Source organism: Amblyomma americanum, chromosome 1 (assembly GCF_052857255.1).
Source record: "Amblyomma americanum isolate KBUSLIRL-KWMA chromosome 1, ASM5285725v1, whole genome shotgun sequence".
Taxonomy (NCBI): domain Eukaryota; kingdom Metazoa; phylum Arthropoda; class Arachnida; order Ixodida; family Ixodidae; genus Amblyomma; species Amblyomma americanum.
In genome coordinates, this window is record NC_135497.1 from 209,979,187 (window position 1) to 209,987,704 (window position 8,518).

The window sequence follows — 8,518 nt, forward strand, 5'->3', positions numbered from 1 at the left end:
CCAATTTTCAAGCATTGGGATGCGGCAAAAGGGAAACGCATCATCTTTAAAGCGCATTTGCTCGCGGAGTTTATCGCATCAGACCATGTGAGCGTCTGTCGATTCTTTTGAAGCGAAAAGCTTCACTACGCGGGTCAGAGCCGAGCTTCGCGTGAGCTGAGCTGGTGAGTTATGCGCATGTGAGAAAACGAGTGGCGTCACGCACCGCGCAGGCGGAGCGCTCCTCGCCGCTGCCGTCGCCGCCGCCGACTCCGTCGCCTGACCTTTCGGCGCAGCCGCGCGCTACTGCACATGTGCGTCATGTGCATGCGCAAGGAGGCTATATAACGCGCTTGCCAGAGAATAGGCGTGCGCACTCGAAATGGCTGACGTTTGTAGTGACCGACTCCTGACAAGTGCCGATGTTGTCCTCTTTACAGAGGTTGGTGTTGCGACGGGATCACAAACTGTCTCAATCCCCAACTTTAGCATGGTTGCTTACGCCAGTCGTGTTAACCCTACCAAAAGTTCCGGCGTGTGTACCTATGTGAAGAACGGGATTGAGGCCACCCAACTGCCGACCGTCGCTGCAACGAGCGGTGAATCGTGTGCTGTTCGACTGACTGAAAGAAAGTGGCATAGTTGTGCAGGCGGTGTAGGTGTCGCCTGACAATACGGTGAACGACGTTGTGCGTGTGGTGGCTACTGCGACACCGAGCCAAGTGAATGGTGAACTTTGTGTAGTCGCGGGTGACTTTAACCGTACCTCAAGCTCCCTTGACGTGCCACTCAAAGATTCATTTAACTTGGACTTGGTCAGTTCTCCCACTGAACAGACAACTCAATGGGGGACCACCATAGACCTTGTATACCAAAGACAAACTGTGCATTCTACATACTCTGTAACAACCATAGAGACAGCCGCTTGCTACTACTCGGGTCACCGGGCTGTTTTTATGGCTGTAGAGAAATTGCAAGACAATGTGTCCAACAATAATAAATAAAGAAGTTTAATACTGTCGCTTCTGCGTCTAACTCGCAAACATATGCCATTGAGTAACGAAGTCTACGCCTATAGATAAACAATGTATACAATCCCAGCTAAGCTAGAAAGCATAACCATGACGTCAAACCAAGCATAACTGAATCTTTTCGCTTGTATATCCAGGCTTAACCAGAGCTAAGCCACTGCTTAATTTTTTTCTTCCTCCACTACTGCCGCAAGTCCGCAATTCTGCCTTTTTGTGCTTATTTTCGCCGCCTGCTACGGCACCTATTCAAATTCTGAAGAAAAAAATTGTTCCTATTCGTGTAATTTACATTTTGTAACACTGGCCGAGGCAACGAATGCCTTCGAAGGTGAACGCTGCATAACGCGGTAGGATCAACAGGTGAAGGAGGTGTACTCCTATAAATTCAAGCTTTCAGTCGCGCTGGTGTACAGCGTTTTAGAATCGAAAATTGGCGAATGGGCCCTGTGGAAGGGCGAAGTTTGTTTCCTAGACGCCACTACTCTAATTTTTGTTGTATTGTGGGTTAAGTGCCGTTTTCGCGCTGCCTAGCACAGATATCGGTGGCCGTATTTGAGCTGCAGAACCTGTTATTTCGTATGAAAAAAAAAATATATGTCTTGTAGCAAAGAAGTTGGTCTAAACCGTGTCTCAGAACGGTTCGGAAAGATTCCTCCAATTCGTTCCGATTCGGCTTCAGTTCTAGGATGGAGAAAAAAAAATAGCAGACTGTCTACCATTGTTAAGCCCGGAATACCGTGCAGTAGCACAAGGTAGCAGTAGTGCTAAAGGCGTTTGACCTAAAGGTCTTTACCATAAGGCCTTTACCCTAACTGCATTTTACCTAAAGGCATTTACCCTGAAGGCATTTACCTTGAAAGCATTCACCCATGTGCACCTTTCACCTAGGCCTTCACCGAGGTGAAGGCTTGCCAGGTGTACACACTTGGCAGGTTGATACTTGGCAGGTTGCCCACAACCCGGTGGGTAGGTGGGCTGCCTGCTACAATGCAGGCCCAAAATCGCCAAACGCGCCTAGTAGGGCTACTGCACTAAAAGAAAACATGGGTTCTGTTCCGTTTCGGGTTCATTCCGCTTCCGTTTCCGTTCCGACTTTCAACACTTCAGTCAGTTTCTGATGGTTTCCATCAAACTTGTCGTTGTGAGGCAAACATGAACAGACCTTACTGACGTCGAAGGGCGTGTGCTCGATGGCACGCAACGTCTGCATTGCGTACGACAGCGCAGAGTCTACCGTAGTTTCAAAGTGCGGCATAGCATTTGTGGGGCAGGCCAAGCCCTGCTCGATGTCTGCTGACACAAAAGATACCAGGTGTTTCAGGGAAGGTGATCATTAATTTTTAAAAATAGGATTTTTGACGTAAAGAGAAGCTTCTTGCGGCATAGTAATACCAGTGTTGGCGGACGTCAAAAAAAAAAAAACAGGCGAATAATGTTAACTATTAAGGTAATGAATTAAGTTCTAATAGTTAACTTTTTGACTATTACTGGTAGGCACCTTGACTGAAATTAGAGATTTGTTGCCGGCCGTTAGTAATAATAGCGCATGTATGTTGGCACTATGTAGCCAAAATACTATACATTAACTCTAACCCTAATTCTAAAACCCAATGGAAGCCTGCGGCGTGCTGTCTGGTGGCAGCAAAGAGCAGAGCGCTTGCAATCGTAAAGGTTTCACGATATCTTGCACGAACCGCTGCATCTTTGAATGCTCAAATACTTACGCAAAGTGTCCTCCATGGATGAAATTCTGCTCTTTCTCAAAACAGCCGCACTTCCGAGACCAGCGGAAGCGCTGTAAATTTCAATGTACTTCGCATGAAGGGAGTGCTTGTGACGAGCCTAACCAAGTGCGCCTGTGCGCGCAACGAAAACGTAATAATCGTGCTTTTGTTATTTTATGAAGCGCTGACGTAACAAAGTGTAAACCAGCAAAGTGGTCTCGGCATGCAGAGTGCCAAAAGTTTGTCATGAAAGCCGTCTTTCGCGCGGTGTGCACTAAAAGCTTGAAACACGTGTTCGGAAAATGCAAAATAAGCCCAGATGCAACACACAGATGTGTTAGCCAGCACATACTCCCTGTGGTCTCAATCAAGAGCTCGCTCCGATAAGCGAACAAGCCGCCGGCCTGGAAAGTGATGGGGGGGGGGGGGGTGCTGCAAACAACGGGGAATCTCGCATCGAAGTCCTTCGGCACGTCTGTGCGTGCGTCTCCACGTCGGAAGGCACGCAGCACTTCCTTATGCTAACTTTCGCGCCCGGAGAGTGGTGACATTTCGCATTCACAAATTTACTATTTCTCTTTTCGTGAAATTATTTCTTCGTAAAAGCTTGCTCGCTTTTTTATGAACCGCACAATAAGCAATGATAAACGTTTGTCATTTTTTTAGTCCAATAACAAAAACTATTGGCAGAAAACGTGCACTATTGATTGTAATCGCAGGAATCTTTCGGTGCCAAGTGAAAAACAAAAATATATAATGCATAAAAAGTGTGCGTGAGATGGGTTATCCCGTGAAGTAGACTCGCTACGAGAAATCTTACAGTGAATAGTAACAAACACACATGCTAATTCGAAATAAGGTTTACAATTTTTTTATTGTCGTAGATTACGCTGGAACTTGAGAGGCAAACACCTATCCAGAACTTGTTCCTTCCTTTGGAAACGTCAACGCAGGGTTAGAGTGCAAAACCGCTGGGTGCTTCCGCTACTGCATCTGAGAGTCATATAGTTTCCCTCCGGAAGACACGCAACCAACCCCAGAAGCGTGCACTCAGTGGAAAGTACAATCCCGGTGTTCATCAGTCACGATATTTTCCCTCATTGCGTTACCAACGAAAGTTACCGGTTAAAAACTTGCAAAATGGGGATGTAATGAACGGAAGCTTCTTGTTGACGGAGAAACGGGTGGTGCATGGGTCACCAAGCCGGTCAGCAAATCCAATGCATCAAAGCTTGGTGAAAAGGCCGCAAAGCACGACGCCTCAGGAATGCATAAGCACGCTGAAAACATTTTAAGCCAGTCCCAGAGAATTTGAGAGATGATAAATGAGGGTGCAAAAAGTGCTGCCGATCAAGCTAAGGTCACGAGAAAAAACATGGCTTTGGTATCGTACTTTCTTTTCGAGGAGGTAGTAGCCCCCACTACAAAATGGAGATCCTTGCTGAGAACGTTTTCCACTGTCAATCCTGGAATCGAGCAGTGGTTCAGAGGAAGACCCGAAAAATTCCATGGACTGGCTGGAAGCGTGTGGGGAGATAATGATATTAACTCTTGAAAATGTGAATAATAATATTAATTGGTTTTTTGGGGAAAGGAAATGGCGCAGTGTCTGTCTCATATATCGCTAAACACCTCAACCGCGCTGTAAGGGAAGGGATAAGGGAGGGAGTGAGAAAGGAAAGGAAGAAGGAGGTGCCGTTGTGGAGGGCTCCGGAATAATTTCGACCACCTGGGGATCTTTAACGTGCACTGACATCGCACAGCACACGGGCGCCTTAGCGTTTTTCCTCCATAAAAACGCAGCCGCCGCGGTCGGTTTCGAACCCGGGAACTACGGATCAGTAGTCGAGCGCCCTAGCCACTGAGCCACCGCGGCGGGTCCTTGAAAAATGTGAAAACCTCTACTTCCACGCTCAAGAATCTTTCCTGACCGCCGCGGTGGTTCAATGGTTAGGACTCTCGGCTACTGGGCCGGAGTACCCGGGTTCGAACCCGACCGCGGCGGCCACGTTTCGATGGAGGCGAAGCGCAAAAGGCGACCGTGTGCTGAGCAATGTCAGTGCACGTAAACATCCCCAGTTGGTCGAAATTATTCCGGAGCCCTCCACTATGGTGCCTATTTCTCTTTCTTCTCTCAGTCTCACTTTCCTCTCTTTCTTCACGGCGTGGTTGAGATGTCCACCGAGATGCAAGAACGTTACTGCGCTATTTCCTTTCCTCCAAAATCACTAATAATTTTTTCCTGCATGACCGGCGAGTTGCATACGCTGTCTCGATGTGAGTTGGCAAACGACGGAGGAGGAGGAGGAACAACTTTATTTTAAGAAAAGAACAAAACGTCCTTAAGGGTGGGCTCCTACTTGTGCAGGCTTCACAGGCTCGGGCCGATGCTCGTCGCGATATGCTCGCGGCCTGTAGGGAGCAGGGAATACTACTAGACTCCATCAAGACGCTATTGTGGCCGCAGGGCAGTGCGCGCACTCGTGAGCGAACTTTGGTGAGCCTCTGTGCATTCCTCGAACACACGGGCTTGACGTCCCGTCTGTTCTCCGTCGGGTAGTTACACGCAGTGACCGAACGCTCTGCGAGTTCTACCTTGAACGATTAATAACTGGATGCCCCACTCCAGTTGTAACCAACACAGTGCTGTGCGCATGTGATTTAATTCCTCTAAAATGAACTAATCACGCGCACAACCTGGACACATTTCTTATTGTGTAAATAGTTTGTACATATTACTTCTCCCCCTATCCTCTCTTCCTGTCCCTTCACCTCTTTCATTTCATTTCTCCATTCTGCCTGCTATCCTTTATTTCCGCTGCCCCAGCTCAGGTGCTTCAGTATCGATGGCAGATGCCGGGGCTAGCAAAAATCTTTTCCTTCCTTTTTGCTATTCTTTTTAATAAAACCACTACCACCACCACCACCACGGAGAGCTCTGTCCACTAGCCATGTTTGGCCAGCTGGTTGAGCAGCTCGCAGAGCGGCCTCCCATCAAGAAGGGGATGGGTTAGGTGTGGGGGGAACTGCCATGAGTTGGGGGCATTCCCAGAGGTAGTGCATGAAGATGGCCTTGGCCGCCTCACACGTTGAGCAAAGTGGGGGGGGGGGGGGGGGGGGTCAAGATATGGTGGTAAAGGTGAAGGATAAGGTGAAATGTAGCATTTTGTCTGCAGTTGCCCCAAAACCATATTGTATTTGAATATAGTGTATGGTGAGGTGGTGGGAGGGTGAAGTGGCTGTTTTTGTAATGAATGGTGATTTGGTGGTTTGTGAGTACAGCCCGGAGGTTTCCGGCGTGGGCAACCGAAGGACAATGTTCGTGGACATCGAAGTTATTTGTGACGCATCAGTTTCTTCTGTAACCACGCATATCCTGAACAAGTTGATGAATTTTTATGGCGCAGGGGCATCAGCGCCATGGCATAAGACATTTTCTTCTACTAAAGGTGGGGTCAAAGACGTATTGCCCAAGCATTTCACCCTAAAGAAGCCGAGCACCAAGCTGGGGAAAGCTAATTGCATCAATCATATGACCGATGGGTACCCGGCGGCACTGGGGATTGAGCCCCGCATCTCCCGCATGCGAGGCGGATGCTCAAACGACTAGGCCACCGCTGCGGTTCAATCCTGACCGAGTTGAGCACATCTGGACTCGGCTCAACCAAGATGGCTTCTTGTTCACTTGTTCGGGATGCGAACTTCTCTCGTCGGCATGGAGGGGTACATCTCTGTTACAGCCACTGCTCAGGCCACTTACTACAGCTTGCCCTAGTGCGTGCTGCAGAGTCGTCGAAGGAAATCAAAAGGACTATTAATCTCTTTTCGCCACTCTACTCTGTCTTCAATAAGAGCCCTAAACGAATGAGTGCCCTCGAAATAATTGAAGATGCTCTCGAACTGAAGCTTAAGCTGGTCCAGGCAGGCAAAACTCGGTGGCTTTCTCATAAGCGATCGTTGGCTGTGATCTTGAATGTTCTGGAGCCACTGATATTCGCGTTGTAATGCATTTTGCGAAGATGGTGCAAACATGAACAGTGAAGGACTGTTACAGCTGCATTCAGAAAAAAAAAACGACTGTTGTTATTACACTAGCGGATCGTTTTCTGCGGCCATTGACGTCTCTGAACAATGTCATCCAAGCAACTACAATGACAGCTGTGGATCTTTATCCAGTGATCGAGGCAACCACGGAGGCAACTGCGGAGCTTTCTGTGGAAGCAGTGGTCGAAGAAATACGAACGTCAGCAGAGAAGCTTCTTGAGAATGGCACTTTCATTGAAGTATTAACAGACGAGAACAAGAGCAATCTGACGCGTCATTTAAGCAAGTGCAAAGACCTAATCCTCGAAAACATTCGGCAGTGACTTGTCGACCCCACCAAAACTCTGCGATTATTCTATGTGAGCCTGTCGCAAAAGCAAGAGAAAGTAAAATGGTGATAAGCCGTCATAGCAGTCGCCTTGCCGTACGACAAAGGACACGGGAAGAATTTAGATGCAGGGTGGAATATCTTCCCAAGACTGAAAAAGGATTTGACATCCACAGCATTTCTATCCTCGCTTCTCGTTGTTTCCCACTGCGCCGCTATGTTTCAGAAGTTGAAAGATGTCGGTCATCTTTTGTTGCTACCGATCACCACAGCCACAGTCGAGCGCCCGTTTTCAGCCCTTAACCAGATATAGTCGTCAGAAAGAAGACGCCTTCTCCACTTGAACGAGCTCCTGATCATCACCATTGAAAGGTCGGAACTGCCAGGCGCCCGAGATGCATAAAAACTGAGGCAATTAAGCGCCTTTCCTTTTTTCAAAACCAGCGGTAGGATTATACTCCGTTTATTTGGAGGAAAGGAAAGGCGCATTACTGGTCTGGCCCGGAACCGAAAAATGTTTTAACAACGCGGCCAAGGCCCGGCGCTACCAACCTAGTGCCTTAACCAGTGCTATAGCCCGAGCCCCAGAAACGCGACAGTAGTGCGGGCGGACAATAGGCTGTGTAAAAGTTCAGTACAGCTGAGGAAATAACTTCTGACCATATCTTTACTTGTGCATTTGTTGAATGTCTATAAATACGTATAAGGAAGGCATAAGTGAACAAAAGAATCCTGGCTTAATGCTGTCGTACCTAGTTAGAAGTACGAGCGCGGCGGGTAAAAAGAAACACCGTAGTACAGTTCCCGGGCTTTACCTCTCAGCTATCTAAACTTGCAAGGCGAAGGGTCCATCATTGTGCAAGAGCGCATAAGACTTGGAAATTTCGTTAACCTTAACCTTTAGGCGCGTGGAACTAGCGTGTAACTAAACGATCAACAAGCAGATGCAAATTACTTGGCATGCGCATGTAGCAAGAAGGACGGAAGGGAAACGTAGGCTGACTGGCCTGTCTGCACCTGATAACGCAGCACAAGTCGGAGCTGTACAACCTCAAGTTTCTTCAACCAAGTCGAAGGACCCGGAAGGAAGGCGGCGCGTGTGGAGACGTGACCTGCGTGCGGGGTCCACATCTCTGCCGTTTTCTGAGGTGCGACATGCCATTCTCCTCCGGACTCCGGTACGATCGTATATGCAGCATGTGAATAGGCAGTGCACGTCCGTTTGTGCCGTCCTTGCACAGTCGTCTAGTCTTTTGACATATAGTATGGTGGAGCTGCCATAAAAAGAATGTAAACCAATAAGCCCCTGCCTGCACCACTGACGTATAACAGGCTTGACCCAATCGTAAAATAAATGAAAAGGCCCGAAGGCAATCCATCGTTTTGCCACCCGTAGGTGGAAAGATAAAAGA

At 48.2% G+C, this 8,518-nt stretch overlaps 1 long non-coding RNA gene across 1 annotated transcript in view; it reads left to right on the forward strand.

Moving 5' to 3' along the window:
• Positions 1 to 8,276, forward strand: part of LOC144094933 (uncharacterized) — a 42,499-nt gene extending 34,223 nt beyond the window's left edge. Inside the window, exon 3 of the long non-coding RNA XR_013306621.1 lies at positions 8,136 to 8,276. This is a non-coding gene — a long non-coding RNA (uncharacterized LOC144094933). The remainder of the gene's footprint in view (positions 1 to 8,135) is intronic.
• Positions 8,277 to 8,518: the final 242 nt, after the last annotated feature.